The sequence below is a fragment of the Acartia tonsa genome, chromosome 11 (assembly GCF_053477335.1).
Source record: "Acartia tonsa isolate MP-2025a chromosome 11, ASM5347733v1, whole genome shotgun sequence".
NCBI classification, from domain to species: domain Eukaryota; kingdom Metazoa; phylum Arthropoda; class Copepoda; order Calanoida; family Acartiidae; genus Acartia; species Acartia tonsa.
The window spans coordinates 15,126,326-15,147,127 of NC_137270.1; the positions used below are offsets into that span (position 1 = coordinate 15,126,326).

Genomic DNA, 20,802 nt, shown 5'->3' on the forward strand with positions numbered 1-20,802 from the left:
TTGATGCTTTTTTTGACAGTCTGGCTCACTTTAAATATTCACACTCAAAATATTTACAATAGAGAATAGAAAAATAATACAAGAACAATTATATTCCCAAGCAGAGCAGCAACTATATGAATTTAATTTACTAGAGTTAATAACCTCGTTGGGGCAGATATCTAATCTGGATTTTAAAACATCGTTAAAAGAAGCCAAAGCATTATTCGATTGTAATATATAACAGTAACAGACAATAAACCCTTTGATTGCACGACCTTTGTTTGGAAGTTTACAATATGCATGGTAGTTAGGTCCACCTGTTTACAGACCAATACAATTATCAGTGTTAAGTTCTAGACATAGAAGAAGTAGGTACCATTTTTAATGCCTTTAATATGACGTAGTGTGGCCCAGAATCGAACCCAACAGCAAGCAGGACGCTATCATTTACGCTAATTATACGGACACTGTTATTTAGTAGCTATGAGATATACCATAAAAGATGCTAATAACCAAAAGAGAAGGGCCATTAAAAAGGGAGAAAAAAGTTGTACTTTGATATAAATAATTGATGTGGTGTTATGAGGTAGATTTTATTAGCGGAGATCTTAAGGAATAAGACATGGACGATAAATTGATATACATCTTCAATACAAAATTAACCCTTCTGTACATTGAAAATATAAGTTAAAATGTATGGATGTTGCTAGTTTGAACCAACCAATCACAATTCAATAAAGATACCCAAAATTTGAGCACTAATGGGTAATTTTTCGAGTTAAACCTTTGGGGAAAAGAATAATTTTCAGTCCATTGTCCCTTCCATCCCTAATGTTTGTAGATATGAGAGACTTAAATGATATGAAATAGAAGGCTGAACTTTATGCTAATTATGAGTTAGTAAAATCTGTTGTCATAAGTTTGTTAGAAATTTATTTTTTGACAAGGATGGTAACATTCATAAAAGTAAATAATAGGATTTGGATAATAATAATAAATAATAGGATAATAGAACGTCTTTTATAGCTTAACCACAATTGTGTCTGAATCTGTATCAGTCTATTCTTTCTACGCTTATCTACACCGTTAGAAAACTATAATACTATTAATATTATTAATACTACAATTTTCTATATAGGTTATCTTATCCTACTAGATACTTAATATTTCTAAAATTTATTTAGAATAATCACTCAACCTCGCACCCTTTATAAATAATTTTGTTTTCATATTTGTGTAACATGCAAAGCAAAACAGCGAAGCCTCACATTCTTATGTATTTCTGGGTGTCTTATGGACAGCGTTTTGTTTATTCCATTGGACTTTTAAGTTATCTTACACCAACAGCAAAGTCACCCCTCAGAAAACTTTTCGCTCTTAATGTTTATGAACTTAACAAAATGTAAAAAGATGCCTAGGCATTATATTTACATCTAAAATTACATACTCCGTTCCCTCTATTAATTCTTTCTTCTGGGGTTATATTTTTTATATTTAGCTACGACTCAATAACTCACTTTCCCTTGAATAAATTGGAGATGCGATCCTCAATTTTCAAATTCTTTGAACGTACATATAAGACTTTTACAGAAATGCTTCGCATCCAAACTATCTATCTATGCTTGATATAAAGTTAACACTTTATAGAGCAGATTATGAATATTTGATTGATGTGTGCCCCGCAATTATCCAGTAGCAATCAGGCGCAAGACACAATTACTTTAGCTAGGCCCAAGGCATTATTTGTATCCTTTTATGCATTCATAGGCCTATCTCTACCTATATGACACCATATATGGGTAACGCTAGCCTATTCATGGTAATTTGTATGTGATTTGCTAATAGTATATGTTTATTAAAGACATTATGTTTATTGTTAAAGTAACCATGTAAACAATCAGTACAAATATGTATGCCTACAACCATGCCTGATTTACGTCACATATTAACATACAGACATTTAATTGCACAGACAAACACTAAGATCCTGGTCCAAAGCTAATGTTATAGCATGTACCTCTTAAATTTATTTAGTTATTTATTGACTCTCCTACCATCAACTTCTCTTTCTGGCTTTAAAAGGTAATGACTTAGTTGTTTGGCATGCATTGTAGTTTAAATTTAGGACCCTTAGTACTTAGCATGAATTGAGCTTAGGCCTTATGTTAGAATTCTAACACTTAGCACAATTCACTGCTTGGGACTCAGGGCACATTTCTGTCCTACTCTACTTATGATTTTAACACTTATCCTGTAAATATTTTCATACTTAACTTATGCACTTGTAATATAAATACACTTTATAAAAACATTTTCCTTCCTTAATACTTAATATACTTATATAATTCTGATCGAATATCAAAACCAACCATTTATTCTTAGATTAAAGCAACATAATACTTCGCGTGGGTCTTTTGTTGAGCTTCCACCAGCTCAACCAAATTCGTATTATACTTGTGGGAATAGAGGGTTAAGCATTCTAAACAAACGAACCGACGATGAGAATGTCTATGTGTATTGCAGTAAAAGTAGGTTTTTAGTAATACTCATAGAAGAGCGGTCTCCATACCTAAATTTGGACAAACGCCCCATTCGCACACACAAAATCAATTTAGGTGTGCCTGCCGATGTAGGCCTTTCCCTTTAAAAATCACTTCTGAGGGGATGTTACCACCTCTATCACTAGCAAAAATTGGCCAGTGCATTTTTGCCAAAAAAATGGGCGTGATTTTGTCAATTTCGTTTTTGCCGCATTTTGGCAGTGTTTTTTTTTTATCCACTGTCAAAATTACACCTTTACCGCTGTCATAAAACCACCTTTATTGTCATTTTAACACTCATGTTTTAGGGGGACATTAATTATCACCCCCCCCCCCCCCACCCACAATAAAAAAAATGTTTGAGATCCTTGCCATGAGCACCTTCTCTGTAACTTACTTGCCCGTTTGTTGTCCAAGATATATTTAAGCTTTGCTACGTTTTATGTTTTATATGTTTTTTTAAACATTGCTGAAAGATTTGATTCCTTAAAAGAATCTGGACAGTAAAAAGTTTAGATTCGATGCACATCGGGAAGAAAAAAGTTTTGCTTCTTAATAGATTTATGAAATTTTAACACCTGAGATTAAAAAAGAGTTAGTGTTACAAGCTTTGTGTATGTGTGTGTGTGTGTGTGTGTGTGTGTGTGTGTGTGTGTGTGTGTGTGTGTGTGTGTGTGTGTGTGTGTGTGTGTGTGTGTGTGTGTGTGTGTGAGCTTGTATAAGTGTGTGGGTAGGTTTGTTTTGTGAAAAGTAAGCTTCAATATGATTTTAAAAATCGAATTCTTTTCTATAATTAGGGTAGGTCCATCCGTACCTAATTAAAAGCTCTTGTCGTTAATTTAGACATTTTAGAATCGTCTTATCGATTTCAAACTTTGGATGATGATTCCTATAACGGTTAGTCACGATTTATTCACGTAGCAACTCCAATATTTTTTAATAGAAAATTTGTTTTAAAAGTGCTGAATTTTTAACTTTTTTGATAACTTTTTTCAATATGATACACCTAAACCATTAATTTGATTTTTTAATAATCATTCCTAGGATAATAAGGTAAAATGTTAATGTTAATTTTAACATTTTATACAACATCATGTGGGTTTTACCCCTGGCCGTCTACAATAAATCATCCCACTCTTCTATTGAGATTCATTCCTCTCCAAAGTGACATGCATGATGCTTGGACAGTGACACGGAACACAGTAATAGTGTCTGACTGATTATGACGTAACAAAAAAAAATAGCCAATGAGAGGCCACTATAAATTTTACCATTGGTCAATAACGGCCTCTCATTGGCCTATTTTTTTTGTTACGTCATAATCAGTCAGACACTATTACTGTGTTCAGTGACACGTTTAATTATAAATCAATAGATAGATGAACTGCCACGAACAGGCAGAACTCAGAACCTAGTAATAGTGTCTAACTTTTTATCGTAACAAATATCGAAGAATGAGAGGGGAGGTGGGAAAGGAAACCCCTAAAAAAGAGATGGATTTTTGTTACGTCATAAAGATAAAAAGTTAGACACTATCACTAGGTTCCAGAACTCACCATCCTCATTAGTCATAGAAATCTTCACAAAGACAACCAATCCCTTGGAGTTTGGAGATGAAGGTTGGCTTTGCTTCTAAAGATATAAAGAAAAAAAGAAGAATGGCACGGCAGCCGCGCGTTAGTAGATACTAAGATTCAAATACCCGTTTGGATGTTTTTAAAATTTTTTTTTGGAAAGAGGGATTGTCATAATTGGGTCATGTTTAGACTTTCAACTGATATTTGAAATTGTGTAAACGGTTAATTTCCGTGCGGCCTACAGACGACTGACGCGCGGCTGTCGAGCCTTGAAGAATCTAAAGACAAAAACAAGAGAAAAATACAAAATTGTAAAAAGAAAAAAAAATGACAAGAAGTAAAAAATGAAATAAAATATTCATTTCGTGAATTATTTAACTTATTTATTTACTTTTTACACCAACTTTTGAATAACAACAGTATGTATATTTTTTAGAGGAGAGTTAATAAAAATATCAAATACTGTACGTTTTCATTCTTTTTTTTTGACTGTCAGCTTTTATCTAAGATCTTACCGACCATAAGACTAATCAAGTACTATGTTTTCTTAATTTAAGTCTTTTTCTTACATATATATTTATTTAAGGGTAACCAGGGGTCAAAATAACTGTAAAGAAAAATATTAACTTACCCCCTCCAAAATAGAATACGTTTCTTTTTACATCAGTGATATAGGGGAGAGGACAATAGCCGACATATTGATGTACATCCCTAATGATGGTACAAAAATTATCCCTTCTGTAGATTAAAATAGTGGTTAAAAAGTTTAAACATTCATATTAGATGCCAACCAATCAAAATTTAATAAAAGACCCCAAATTGTTAAACCAACAAATACTAAACGTTAGTATAAAACTTTGGCGACTAGCATAAAAATGTCCCCTTCCTCCCTGTTTACGCAGATTCTTCTAGTAGAAAATCCAGGTATATCTAAAAGATACAAACAATTCTAACTATGATTTGTAGAGTAGCTTGACGCCATAGAAAATCCAGAAATACCAACAAAAACATGCATACATACAATTTTAACTTTAACTTGTAGAGTAGCTTGACACAATAGAAAAATATTCAATTTTGTAAATCAGTTTCTTTTGTTAAATCCGAGTTAATTTGATTAAGTGACCAAAGGCCATAAAAGCTGTCTAGTTAATCCATTAAAAGGGCGCTATATGTAATTTTAGCACATGGGTAACATCATTATTAAAAAGCGAAGCTTTTCTAAAATTGGATTCTGTGCATAAAGGTTAGCATGTTAATTAGATTTGTCCTATAGAATTCAAACTATGTATGGTGATTCCTATTACAGTTAGGTACAACTGAGAAACTCTATAATCGTTACCAGAACACTGTACGTCCATTTGAATCTTGTAGTATTATACTTTAATAACAACAATTTTAGACAGTTTGACTTTTTAACCGTGTTTGATTGTGATTTCTAATATGTTTCTTAAGAGAAACTGAAAAGGAAAACCATATCAGTCTAGCGGTTAGCAAGAACTTTTTATGCAAACACAGAGACAGGCCCATTTTACATAAGGATTATATAAAAGTTTTAAATCAATATGACCATTATATTTCTCTATACCCTTCTCCCTTTAAAACGCCAAAAAACGAATCAACACTGTGTAACAATTAAATAGATTAATTTCTCAGCCATTAGTGTCCAAATACAATTTCATTAATGGTTATGATAATTTTACAAATATATTCTCCTGTCACTGTACAAATCTTAGCTATTAATAATAAACAAGGCTCACAAAATCCACAAATCCATAAGTATCAAATCTCAGAAAGTAACAGGATGTCTTTGAGCTTGACTGTCTGTCTTTTTGTACCCCAAAAAAACTAACTGCTTTTGTTGTAGCAAAAATTTAATATGGGTGGAGGGTCTACTACTTCCCCACCCTATCCCACCCAAGTGCTTCTAGAGGCCTCAGGAGGGGGGGGGGGTGTAGCCGCAATTTAAGGTATTCTTTTAGAATTTAAAAAAAAAATATTTTCAGCAATCTGAAAAATTTATTTTGATCATAGGCGTGCTGAAAAGGGGCGTATTGACCCTTCCCTGGCAAATCCCTCTGCAATTCACTGATGTTTATTCTATTACCTAAATTTAGATTTAAAAATCCGCCAAAAATATCGGTTATAAAATATGAAAGTTCCACTGTAATATTTTATAAATTTCCCTAATCATTGAAAATCTTCGCTTTTGAAAATCCTAAATGCTATTGAACTAGGCAAAAATAGTTTAATCATAAAATTAACCTTTTACTATTCTATTTTCAAACTTTTCTGAAAAACAATTTTTCAATGTCGTTTCCATGTAATGCCTTATTTTTAAATGGAACATACCAGGGATCTAAAGGGATAAGATAATGATTGATAAAATGATGTACATCCCAAATGCTGACAGACAAAATTACCCCCTTCTGTAAAAGTTGTTGAAACGTTTGGACACTCAACTTAATGAACCAACCAATCAATATTCAAAGTCCCCAAAGTCCACTCCATCATTGCAATGGAAGAAAATTAGTCGTCAATTTAGGTTGCTAATGAAAACTTCATCTATTTATCAGTTCGTTCATACAAAGGAGGAGGAGAGGAAATGGGGTAAAGGGGTTGAATGGGGACTATCATTTTTAGCCAGCTGGGACTACCACTTTTTTAAAGTACATGGAAATTTGGTGCATCATCCAAGTAATTATACATCGATTGCAATAATATTTTATCATTTAGTATAGAATGAGCTGTACTGAACCTTTTTTAGATGCAACAAATGCTTGTCAAAACACACATTTAATGTATAAAAATGTCCACTGGACAAAAAACTACAGGTACATGGATAAAAAGATATAACTTAATGCTCAAGTTTAAATCTTATAATCATTTCAGTAGTTATTGAAATCTTAAACTGCATACAAAAAACTTACTAATTACATAAAAATAGCGGCTATGTTACTAATGCCTCTAGATGCTCCCTTTGAAGTCGCCTCCGATTTCATATTTTAGTTTTAAAAAGAAAAGTTAAAAAAGATTAGGAGGGGTACATTTTTATGGGCGAATTATATTTTGAGAGTAGTGGTTCCCTCCCCAATAACAGCTATAAACCTTACCTAGACCTACCAAAAGCTTCTTTGTAAAGGAGAATCATACCAATTCAGCGGTTAGCGAGATCCATTGGTAAACACAGAAAGACATACTCATATCCTGTTACTTTCATGTAAGAATAAGGTATGCAAAAAATGATAATGTCAGTCCATATTTTCCTGAACAGCCAAGCAGGCAGGCAGGCAGGCATCCCCCTCTGGCTATCCATAATCTTTTATACCTGATAACTTTACAAACTAAAGTGATGGGATAAATAATGACCATCACCCAGGGATATTAGGGGATAAGACAATGAAAGAAAATTTTTTATACATACATCCCCCATGATTATAAACATATTTTACCCCTCAGTAACTTAAAATAATAAGTTTTTTCACTGTTAGTTTGTACAACCAAATCAAGATTTAATAGAAGTCCCGTTAGGGTTTAAGATAACAAATGGGGATTATTGTTTATAAAACTTTGGGGACCAGTATAATTAAAAGTTAACTGTCCCCTCCATGCCATCACTGGTTTCTACACACAAGCATTTTACATTTTTCTGCTATCAACAAGTTTTACAAAGAATAAACATAACTTTTTCATTTTCTTTATCAAAACATGTAAATTTTGATTAAATTGTCCCACTCTTTTCTATCTATGATTTTACTTTTCATAGAGTTGACCCATTTATTGCACAACTTTTGTTTTTAAATAGCAATTGTGCAACTGCGATTAAACTATCATTGTCATTAACTCAACGCATCTGACATAGTAGCAGTTTAAGCTATTGTAAGATCAATAAATGTATAAGTTTAGATGTAAAATCCATACAACTATCTAGTCTATGTGGTGGGGACCTTTTTCGTCTGCTAACAATTGCTTTCTGTTTTTTTTTGTAGCGACTTGGCTCTTTTTATATTTCCGATGCTATTGATATATAAAGACCTAATTAAAAATCTACACAGTGCACAGGGTCACAATCATTATGATTTAAAAATTATTTTGATTATTATGAAATCTTTTCAAATTACTCTGTGAAATTTTTATAAAATAAGTTTTTTTCTGCTATTTCCTATTTTTCCTTACTTCCCCGATGCTAAACTAGTACTTTCTCTCTTTATCTATATTTTAGGTTTACACAGGGTAGTGTGTACAAGGAGACCTTTTATTTTTCTCATCAACCTTCTGAATTTTATGTGCCTATATGTAAAGCGGTTATAGTCCTTTCCACGACATATCTCCATAAGGAGCGATTCTTCGTATTTTTCACAGTAGCTTTTCTCCTATTTCTAGCCCCTGCGGGGGGCTCTAACCCTGCGGGGCCATTTACCTAACCCTGTGGGGCAATCACCTAACACAATATAACCTAACCTAACCTAAAATAACCTATAAAAAGCCATTTTAAAATTACGAAGAATCGCTCCTTATGGAGATATGTCGTGGAAAGGACTATACCCTGTAAAGCTATTACAAGCTTGTAGTAGTGAACCTATAATCCCTATAATCAACTTTGTATAAATGTTCTTTAGTCATCCATCCCAGGGGCGTCCAAGCTTTTTTTTTTGGGGGGGGGGGTAAAATTTTTATTCAAGGGGGAGTAATTCGTTTTTTTTGGGTGGGGGGGTAAATACCCCCTCCTAAATGGTTGGGGAGGGCCTACGGCACCCCCATGGTAGGGGTAAATTTTAAATACTTATTTACTTATCCGCGTCTTGCTGCTGCAGCAAATTTTAAATGGGGGGGGGGGGGGGTAATCCCCACTTTACCCCCCCCCCCTTGGACGTCTTTGATCCATCCATCATCAGTCCACTATGAGGGAGATGTGATTTTTTCGGCTGCTATCAAAAATAGACAGCTAATATCTTTGGTGAAGATTCTCTGTTCAAATTACCATCCAGCATATAAGTTACTTTACCCGTCGGTCTGTCGGCAATGAATCAAAATACATTTAAATGCTTAATTAAATTTTTTTATTTTTTTCTATGATTTATCGCATATTGTTGATAATTGAACACTGCTCAATAATTCAATTATGCACATTTGAATTTGAACAAAATCTTTTTTGGTTAATATTGATGTGTTAATTAAGATAACATATGCATAATGACGAGAAGAAAAAAAGTTCGAAATGAACTTAATGGCTTTTTTTTTCACCTTTCTACAAAACTTAGGATTAATCTAAGATTATTATAGGATGTTTACCCGCGAGCAATGGTTAGTTTATCATAACTAACAATTTAGGAAAAAGTATATGGAACAAAATTTGTAAAACAAGGATTCCAACACCCATACATAGCGAAGCAAAACAATCAAAGATGGATGGATGGACAATGTGAGTTATAGAGTAGATTTTTAGATATTGTCTTAGATATCCTTTGAAGCATGGTTGACATTTATTTTACTCCCCCTTTTATTCTGATAACACAATTTGCAAAAAAAATGAAAGTTTCCCATTTGTAAGATTTTTAGGCAGCTTTATCTAGAAAATGTGCAATCATCAGATTACTTTGAGGTTTTAAAACAATTGATTTGAAGGCTATACCTGCCTATTACCTATAGGTAACATTATATAGGTACCTATCCTAACTTGAGGTAGTTCTGAATGATGAATTATTTTATGGGATAGGAAAAAGATGTACAGTACACTCCTAATGTAATGTTTAACCGAGTATAACTCCTTGAAAGCGAAGCTCTGAATTCAATAGTTTATTGAAACGAACATCAATAATTTTAAAGTGTAAGAACTTAATAAACAGAAAATTAATATTTTGGTCTGATAAAAATTAAGAATAATTTTTTCTTGGTAGAGTGGTGGTACCATCCCCCCAAAAAGTTTTAAACCTTCACAGAACCAATAAGAAGCTCTACAGTAAGAGAGATACTTTAATGCAGATACACAGACTTACAGACACAGATCCTGTTACTTCTATTTCTTATATTAATAATTTAAGAAATATTTCTTATTTAAATGTTATTTTTTCATCATTCCATTTATTCCTTTGATAGCCTTTAAATAAACCTGACACACTTAAAAATGTAAAATGAAACATATGAATAAAGAGAGTAATATTATACAGTAATATTTCATATTTGTCGGACAGAAGTGGATTTATTCCAACTTATATTTACAGATTTATATGCTCAACTTATACCATAAACAACACAAATTCGCTAAGAATACTAACATCAAATCAGTGGCAAGCAGTTAGAACAACATTTTCTTTTTTTCTGGCATTTTGTTAAATTATTTATAAGTAACAGGGTGTTTATTTGTTTTTGTATGGTCCTATCTCATTTACATAGAAACTGCTTATAAGGTCCCAGGGAAAAACAACTCCCCGCCCACAAAATAAATTTAAGAGGGTTGACTTCTTCACTCCCCTACCCCAAGTGCACTCTAGAGGCTACTAGGAACATATCAGCTAGTAAACCAAGCAAAGAATGAAAAAAGAATAATTCAAGAACTATAAATGTACAAAAGTATAAATATTTCTTTTCTTCTTAAAGTAAATGGTAGGTATATTGTAAGACAGAGGCGAAGCCCTTTTCTTTAAGGGGCACTAGGAAAACATAGATAGACAAACAGACAAAGTGAGATATAGAGCAGATGTTTAATAATCATACAAAAAAAAGTACAAACTCACTAAACAAATATATTCTTCTTTTGTAGTATCATGGACTAACCAAGTTGTTTAGTTTTACTGTAAACTCTTTTGTGGGAGATATCTTCACTAAAAACTCTGCATCATATCATAAATAGCAAAATAGCATAGAAAATCACACTTCACTCCCAATGCGTGATAGGAAAAACGAAGTTCATTATACAGTAGATTTGCTATTAAAACAATACACCCCCCTCATTTTGAACTTTCCTTTATGTAGATCTTGTGATTCAAAACATTGATCCAACATAATGCCACAGTTTCTCTAGTTTTTCTGTTTGTTGAAACATTTCTTCAAAAGTTTGTGTGTGTCTGTGTGTGAAATCATGTGTGTGTATGGGTGAATTGTTTGTGTTTGAATGTGTTTGTGTGTGTGTAACGAGGTCTATTCTTTATCACAATCAACATTATTTTTTGCATATTTGTAATAAAATATGATACTCTCCTTGTATAGGAAAATTATCCACAAGGGATAGGTCTCGAGCTGTGGTGCTCTGGAGAGGTGAGTTGATTCACAATACAATTTTGCCTTCCTATTGATAATTTTTGAGTGTGAATTACATTAATTTTATTTGTTGTGGACCCAAATATATGGACTATCCTATCATATAAAGTTGTAAAGTTTTTTTTGTGTGCTGTAGCTTAAGATTTTGATAACTACTGAACAGATTAAATTCTTCAATTTATGGAAACTTCATATAAGTTCCTCGATGGGTTTAGGCTGTTTAATTTTGATATAAAAGTTTGGTTTTAGGCCATTCTACTTCGAATACATAGCTTCTAGATGCAATGAACTCAGTTGTTACTTGTTAGTAATTAAATTTTTTTTTTCTTCACACCCTTTAAATATTTTGTTCCTCTCGCTAGATTTATTTTATTGTATGGACGCTTAATGTGTTTGCTAAGTTTGTTACACGATCCTTCTATACCGAATATCAGATGCTGTCATTGAATAATAGAGAATAGTTATTTATCGTATCGTATTATTAACAGATTTCCACGGGTTTGAAAAGATTAATTTTAAGATTAATTCCTGTTTTGTTCTCCCCAAAGGACCAAAGGAACGGGCTAACAGAACTGGTATAAATATTATGATTACTGTCTAATTGTCAACAATACTATACCATATGATTTTCAGTATCGCTATTTCTTCAGGCAAGGACGTTAAAGCTTTTTTACGGGGGGGGGGGGGGCGAAGGTACACAATCTCAATAAGAAAGGGGGGGGGGGGGGTACAATTGACAATGTCCTACCCCAAATTTAGTTTGATGGTGAAAAGCGATCCGTAAAAATTTGATTTGTAAAACAAAGTATTTTGAACCATGGATCAAATCTGTCTGTCTTTCTGTTTGTACAGAAGGATCTTGCTAACTACTGAACCAATAATTTTCTTTTACAATGTAATAAGGGAAGGTTTATAACTATTTTTTGGGAGGATTGGCTTATTCCCCCGCTCCCTTACAACAAATTTTCAACGAATCTAGGGGCGTATCCGCTAGAATTTTATAAGGTAAAAGATAAGATACTTGCTTTATCATCTTTGTAGTTTTCTATGGACTTGCACTTTGCTTTTCTGTACTTATTGGTATCCAGGCGACTCTATAACATTAAGTTTTTCTCTCCTTAATATTTGTAGCGCAATGTAGGGGGAAAAAATGACCTAACGCCTTAAATTTGATTGATTTAAAAACAAGGTTGGGAGTGTCAAACACAAACTATACATATAAACAAACATTTAAATTATTTTCATAGACACGATACGCGTGTATCATCGATATTAAAAAAAGAAGAATAAAACGTTTACCTAACAAAATATTTGAACTTCTTTTTATCTTTGTTTAGTAATAAGGACAAACTTATTTTTAGAATAGATTTGCTTCAAAAACGCACCAATGCACTCGGTTTATTTTAAGTTTTCCGCTGATTTTTATATGACTGAACTCAAACCGCAATTTACCCATCAATTCCCCGTTGCTTTATTTCACATCTCCGAGAGGTTTAAAACTGCACTCACGGAGATATTGGCCGGAGCCAAGAATTACTATAGTAGCGTCTCCGTTACTTTTCAGAAAACCTCTTAGTCAGTGTTCAGAGAGTTATACTACCGTATGCAGATCAGAGCGGGACTTGGCATGTGCCATCGGTGTTAACATAAATCCGCAATTTTCATAGGAAAAAAAAAATCTTCGAAATTGTTTTCTAAAATCTTCAAAAAACTGAAAATCTATTAATATTTGTTTTTATTGTTAAAAAAGTGAAATTTAAAGGTTATTTTTTAAGTTACAGGTAAGGTAATGGTAATAATTTTATAAAGATCACCTCAATCAAAAGTTTATTAAATAAAGGTTGCTAACAGTTTTATATTATAAGCATTATATGATTCTTATTACTTATCACATAGCGATTCTAGAGCAAGAAACTTTAACTTTCAGCAATCAACAAACGAAAACTTCAGTCCTATGTAATTTTGGGTCCAGAATCATAATCTGTTAAAACTAAAATCCTATGTCTTCCTATTTGCAATAAAATCGCATTAAAATTGCAACAAATATTTGCGATAACTTATTTTCATCTTATAAGAAACAATAATATAATTATATGTATGCTTTTTTATAGGTTAGTTTTTTACCTACCAAAGATGCTTTTAACCTTGTTATTTAAATTCTGAATGTACATTTCAAACAAATTTTTTTTTAAAATCTTTTTTTTGGAAATAAACAAACATAAAATAGATATTTAAATTTTTTGTAAATTTTTTTTTTGGTGGGTTTATTTAAAATACCAGCGGAGAAAAAGATTGGGGGGGGGGGGGAATGAGGAGAGACACTTAAATTCTCCTCCGAAAAGTGTTCAAAATTTGAAAGGGGAAAACAAGATAAATGGGGAAGGATTTTTCAAATTTAGTTTTCAAATTCGAGTTTATTCTTTAAATGAAAGTCTTTTAGGATGTTACTTGTAATAAAAATAATTCTTCTATATTGTGAACAAATAAAAGTGATGGGTTTAGAAACCAATTAAGAAAATTATAATTATCAAATAAAACAAGGATATGTAAAATACGTAGGTAATGATGCCAAATTGAAAAGCTTCAATAGAGCAATTAGATTGTTTAAATGATATAAATTTTAATTAAAATTAAATTTTCTAGGGACATTTTCAACAAGTCATGTATATCATCGTATTACAGACAATTTTCCACGAGCATTCGGTGGTAACAAAACTGTCTTTAATCTTTTAGTTTTTCATTTTAATATCCACAGAAAGCTATCTGTATTACGATGTAATAAATAACTAATCTACTCTCTCCATTTAGTAAGTAACTGTCAAAATTGAACAGGCTTTCAGTGATAATCTTAAGATAACTAAAATTTAGAGAACTTAGTTTTTTTTAAATGTCTGTTTTTTTGTCTGTTAAGAAGTCCTTAGATGCCAGGGGCGTACCATTAAGGGAAAAATATTTCTACGTTAGTACTTAGCAAAGCAAAAAAAAATAATTAAAGAATAAATTTTATACATCATAATGTACTATTATATAAGATTTATATTTATTTTACACCATCAACAATTTGTTCCTTTGCAAAACAATTAAGATTTGTTATCTTATCGATTATTTAATGCTTTAATTTAACATATGCTACTTGATTATCAAAGTTTTTTAGCTACCAAAATTGAACAATAAATAGAATTTACAAAAAAATGCCGAGCAAATTTTTAAAACCTATTTGATATAAAAGTCTACAGTATATAAATTTACTTTTGCCAAATGTCTTACATAATTTTAAGATATTTTACTAGTCAAAATACGAGCACAGCACTTGAAGAGTAGCGGCGCAATTTCAAATCTGCAAATTAAACTGGAACCAGGGAGGAATGGAACATTAAACTGTTAATTACACACAAAGTTTTATAATCAAGTTTTCCTATTCGTTGGTTTAAAAACTATGGGCACTTTCAATCAATCTTGATGGTTGGTTTCAACTTTTAACTTGTAGTGTTCAGACTTTTGAACTGATAATTTTAACAAGGGCATAAAGGGCATTTGTTTATTTCATTGTTTTGTAAATAAATTTAATTCTCCGTTGTCTTATTCCTTAAGATCCCTGACAGGAACGCATGTGTGCTCTTGAAAAGTGATAATAAAAATGATAACAGAAACATTTGTGAAAATTATTTGTATTTTATGATAAAGTACTTTACAGGTAGCATTTTTTAGTCAGTTTTGCAACATTTATTATCAAGTTAATATCAATAGTGATTTTTAATATATACTGAAACATATTTCCAGAGCTCGATCTTTAAATCATTTTAGTGGTGATTTAAAGATCCAGCTCAGGATGTTTCAAAAACCGATTTATATCTGCTGGAAAATAAAAATCATGTACAGACAATTTTCCACGAATATTTAAAATTAATAGCAGTTTAGTTCAGGGGCGTCCAAGCTTTTTTTTGTTGGGGGGTGTAAAATTTTTTTAAGGGGGGGGGGGGTAAAATGGCGCGCGAAGCGCGTCGCGAATTTTTTTTACCCCCCCAAAATTTTTACCCCGGGGGTAAAATTTGCTTGGGGGGGGGGGTAATTACCCCCCCTGAAATCTCTTGTACTATGTAAAGAAAAAACACTAATTATTTTTTTTTCTTCAAATAACTGACAAATGTAAAATGCAGCTGTCATTCCATTTAAAGAATTTTTAGGCAAAATTTATGTGAATTATCAGCAAATCTTTTCAATAATTTGGTTAAGGAGAGTTTCTTCTATGATTTTAAGAGATTTCATAGAGAACCCAAAGGCATCATCAGCTTGTAATGAGATGCTATTAACCATCTCCAACTATAGGATATTAGGATAAGTGACATCCAACAGACAACTTATTTTTGTTGTGGTTTCTATTAGTTTAAACTTTTTTTTATTTGGTTTTATGACAATTAATGTAAAGTTTGCTTAATTACTTAGCCTCTTGGGGGATAGGAGGGGAGGGGGGGGGGTAGAGAAATATCCTAAAACCACACCAAGATACTTATAATACTACCCTGAAAAGTACAAGCCATTCAGATCAGCAATTTCCGATATCTTTAGCCCGAGAAAAAAAACTTACTATTTTTATTATAGAACAGCTTTGATTTGTTATCATCCTTGTTTGGTATAATTTTCTTTATTTATATGTCTTTGAATTATTGTTGACATTATAAATATGACAAAGAACGAAAAACAATGATAGCAACATCCATAAGTAGCGAAGTATCAAAATTATAAATGGACTAACAGACAAAGATTAGACTCTAGGGGGTTAGGTGTCGCTTCGGATACTAGACCTCTTCTCCACGCACCTTGAAACATACTCCGCTTATGATTGCAGTGTAAAGCGTCCATTCACCCATCAGACAACCAACTCTCTGAGATGCACGACCTTTGTCTGAGAAGTCCTAACTGTGCATGGTAACGAGTTGCGCCTGTTTTAGGCCAAGGCATTCCCCCCACTCTAACTATTTACGTCGCGCAACTGACATAGTAGCAGTGGGAACCATTTTTAACGTCTTTAGTTATGACGCGGTGTCGGACCGAGATTGGAACCTATCACCTTCCCGACGACGAGCGGATGCGCTACATGTTGAGCCACGGTCGCGGGTTTAAAAACAGACAAAGATAGTAAAGAATTACAAAATATTTTTACATAAAATATGTTTGGTCCTTTTGTAGTATGACCGACGGACAAAGTAAATTATGTTCTTAATACTCATTGAGTAAGAAAATCTACAAACATATTTTAAGCCATGTATCTTGAACAGCTACCGAGATATTTGATTTCCCTCAATCAGTTTTTAACAGACAGACGAACAGACATTTCGAAGCTTATAACTTGAGTTTGAGTTTATTATATCAGAGGTGGATTCTTAAAAAAATTTGCCCCACTCATCAGGATAGGACCATAAATGATATATTTTTCTGTTCTGTTCGAAATCTGCCTTTGTTAGCTTATGATTATTGGGTTGAAAAAAGGGGAGTATCATCACAGTACAATTGTATAGTATAAATAATTTAAAAGTTAAGTTGCACAAAATTTATTTAAACTTAAATTAGTGAACCCAGTATTTTCATTTTCTATAGTATTAAAGCAGATAAATAAATGAATTATTTTTTTACCATATAGTTTTCAAAATATTTAATTATATGCATCTTTTAAAACTTTTAATGTTGCCATTTTGTTTATTCTTTACTTCCATATGAAATACTATTGTTGATCTTGTGATTTATTCTTGCTGTAATAGTAACCTTAACAATCACAAATCTTTAATGCTAACCCATAATTATCCAGGGACAAGGGAAGGCTATTCTGGCAAACAATGCTTTAGAGTTAATTTCTTAGATTTCCAGTTTAAACTTGATGATGAGATAAAGCAACTTTTGGCAGAATTTGATAATAAACTCAAGCATTATTTTAACACTTTTTGCTTTGTTTACTAAAAGCCATGCTAAAAGGATAGACAGAGTTTGCCTGCACGTCCAGTTTAAAGATGTATGGGCAGAAATAAAGCTTTTTTACAATATTTAGGTATTTTATCTAAATCATAAACTACTCGTAAATTATATGTTAAAGAGTGAATAAATTTATAAAAATCCTAAAGAGTGAATAGCTGTGATACTTTGAAAAATATTTAAGATTATTTAAAAATTTATCTCATATACATATTTTAATTCAAAAAAGGTTTTTACGACACCTAGCAATAAAATTCTGGACTACATAGCTATAAATTTTCACAATAATACATTTTATAATATTTGTAGTAGTTTAATTTTGACTTTCTTGGCAACTTCTTGTCTCTAATAGCTAAACAAGTTGGAGGAAAGTGGCGAATTAGGGAAGTAAAATAAAAAGTTTTCCTGAAATCATGATTTAATAAGTACTGCAATAATCAAACCTAAAAACTTATAATCTTCTCCGAATATTACAACTTACAAACATTTGAATCATTTAAGATATGGGTAATTTCCCCCAAAGTGCCTTGTAGAGCACAGAGTCCCCCCTTTCCCTACCATTAATGTAAAACAAATTGAAAACGTTCAAAAGGGCGGCATATTAGAATTGTCCTATTGTTTAAAAACTTTGCATGTGATTCCTGTAGTAGTTAGATACAATTTAGAGAGCGTAGCAACTCTATAATTGTTACCAGAATGTCCATATGTCCATTTTAAACATTATGTTGATTTTTTTTACTTTTTAATAACAAATTTTTATGTGATCTAATTATCCTATTTATTTGGTATACTGATTCCTGGGACAACAAAGTACAATATTATAAGCGAAGCAACTCTATAATCAAGTCCTAGAAATGTGAGTATGTCCATAAACATTATCCTGTATTAAGCAGTTTTTCAACAAAGTTTACTAACAATTTTGCTTCGACTCTTATACATTTCACTTCTGATTATTCAGTTCTGACATTCTATAAGTGTTCATGTCCATTTGTCCTATCGTATCAGAGCTTTGCTCTCATAGATGTTGTCATCCTTGTTTGATAAATAATGAAAAATGAATTTAATTTTGAGCTTTAGGCATAAGTTTGATTATTTTCTAATTGTTTTCAATTTTTCTTTAAAGATCCAAATTGTTTTGATTGAATTTGTCCTATTTCATTTTTTATAGATTCATAAAGTGAGATATTAATCAGTTATTGAATCATTTTGAAACTTTTGCGTTAACCTACTTCAGGGGGTTAAACAAAGTGCTTGAAAATCTTTAGGATTAAAAATTTTTTGAAATATTTTGTTTTTGATTTTAAACAGTTACAAATATTTTGGATAAGAAAAAAATTTAAAGATTTTAATTTTAAGAAGTTTTTAAAAATATTTTTTTAATCTCCCTAATTCTAAATTCTTTAGAAAGAAATCTTTGTTTTGATTCCACCAGCAGACGGCAATTATAAAATTCTAAGCTAACGAGGTTTGGTGATAGCTTATGATTTATACTCAGATAAATGAACAATAGTACATAATAGAAGTAGTTGCATCTTTCTTTTTGCTATATCAGCTGACAATTACCGTGGTAGGTTTGGTGATTTTCCAAGAATTGTTGAAGAATTATTGAAGAATTGTTGACGAGACGGACTGCCCCTGATAATTATCATATTCCACAATATATATATATATATATATATATTGAGCTATAAAAGTTGGAAAGAATTTTAATGAATATAATAGATTTGGAATCTGCATAAAATTTCAAGGAATTTTTATAAAATTCGTTTTTTATATAATTCTTTATCTTTAAGCGCAAATACAAATTAAGTTAAATAATTTTGACATCTGTGATTGGTGGATTAAAAACTATCTCACTCTGATTGGAGAAGCTTAAGTGACGTACACCATTCAACCAATTGGAGCGCAGGTAGTTTCCAATCCATCTATCCAATTAGTCAAAATTTATTAACTTGAATTGGATTTGCGCTTTTAAATAATGAATTATATAAAAAACGAATTTTATAAAAAATCCTTAAAATTTTATGCAGATTTCAAATCTATTATATTCATTAAAATTCTTTCCAACTTTTATAGCTTAATATATATATGAAGATTTACTACTACTATTACCTTAACTGGTTGAATAATTTTCTTGCAACTATCCCTTTAAATGTACCTATCTATCTGGTCTAGCTAGACTCCTACAAGTGTGTATAAAAAGTTGTTTACATATATAAATGCAAAATATTCGCAAATTTCCAATAGTTTTGCAAAACTCTCATGCGCTTGAATTGACACACAAAATTGCCACCCTAGTTTTACCCTCAAAAAAGTAATGACACCCATAAAAGAGAAACTCTCAAATCAGACGACAGGTCAAACCAACTTAATAAGCAGATGTTAATTTTAAGTCTAAACAAAATTTGTTTATAAATTTGTTGCAAAATTGTTTAATACAAGACACTGTTTTATGACATACTTTTTTTACGATTTGATTATAGAGATGATTCGCTTATGATATTGTACCTTGTTGTCTTAGGAACCTTTATTTCAAAATTTATATGAATAGGATAATTATGTTATACATAAAATTGTCGTCAAATAGTTTTAAATGGACAATACATACTGACTTTCTGGTAATGGATAAAGATTTTCTATGCTTGATAAATTGTAACTAACTGCAATAGGAATCTTAATGGAAAGTTTAAAATCGACAGAACAATTTTAACTTGTCTAAATCTACAAAAAGAGCCAACAACTAAGGGGACTTTTTTTTATATACTTTTCAGTTTTAAAGGATATTTCTAAAATATTGTGAACTAAATTTAGTCAAATTTAACCAAAAGTTTAAAAAGTCAACTCTCATATTCTCTTTCTGTATTTTATATTTTGTCTGTTCTATATGTGTTACATTTCTTTGTTCATTTTATTTTTAATTTAACAAAACAAGAATGGCCATGGAGAGCTTTTCTCCTAGGGACATTGTCATCCGTAGGTCAGTCATTCTGTCTGTAACGAATGTTAGTATTATCCTTTGCATTATGATTCCTATAACAGTTAGGTGCGATATATAAAGCGCAGCAACTCTATATTCGCATAAAGAAAGTCCATTTAAAATTTTCATAATTGAAGTCTTAAACTTTTACTTTTGTGGATAAATTTGTTAGAATTAAGTTATGCACATGTAATTTTGACTTACTGCCTAGTATTTATGGAATGAAAATGGTCATCCTTGTTTGCATCAGGTCATTGGCACTATTAAAACAAGGATGACAACATCCATAAAAGCGAAGCCTTAAAATCGGAAGGAGAAACAAACAAACAATAACTCTTGTAGAGTGTCAGAACATTAATTTGTAAGTCTAAACAAAATACAGTATGCAGTAAAAGGGCATACTTAGTTTTATAATTTGAATATTGAGATGCTTCCTAAATCGTACCTAAATGTTAAAGGAATCATCACTCAAAGTTTTAAAGCAACAGGACAATTCTAACATGTCTAA

At 31.6% G+C, this 20,802-nt stretch overlaps 1 protein-coding gene across 4 annotated transcripts in view; it reads right to left on the bottom strand.

Annotated features, from left to right (window-relative positions):
• LOC145332239 (sorting nexin lst-4-like) overlaps positions 1-20,802 on the bottom strand; it is a 491,682-nt gene that overhangs the window by 91,232 nt on the left and 379,648 nt on the right. The window lies entirely within an intron of this gene.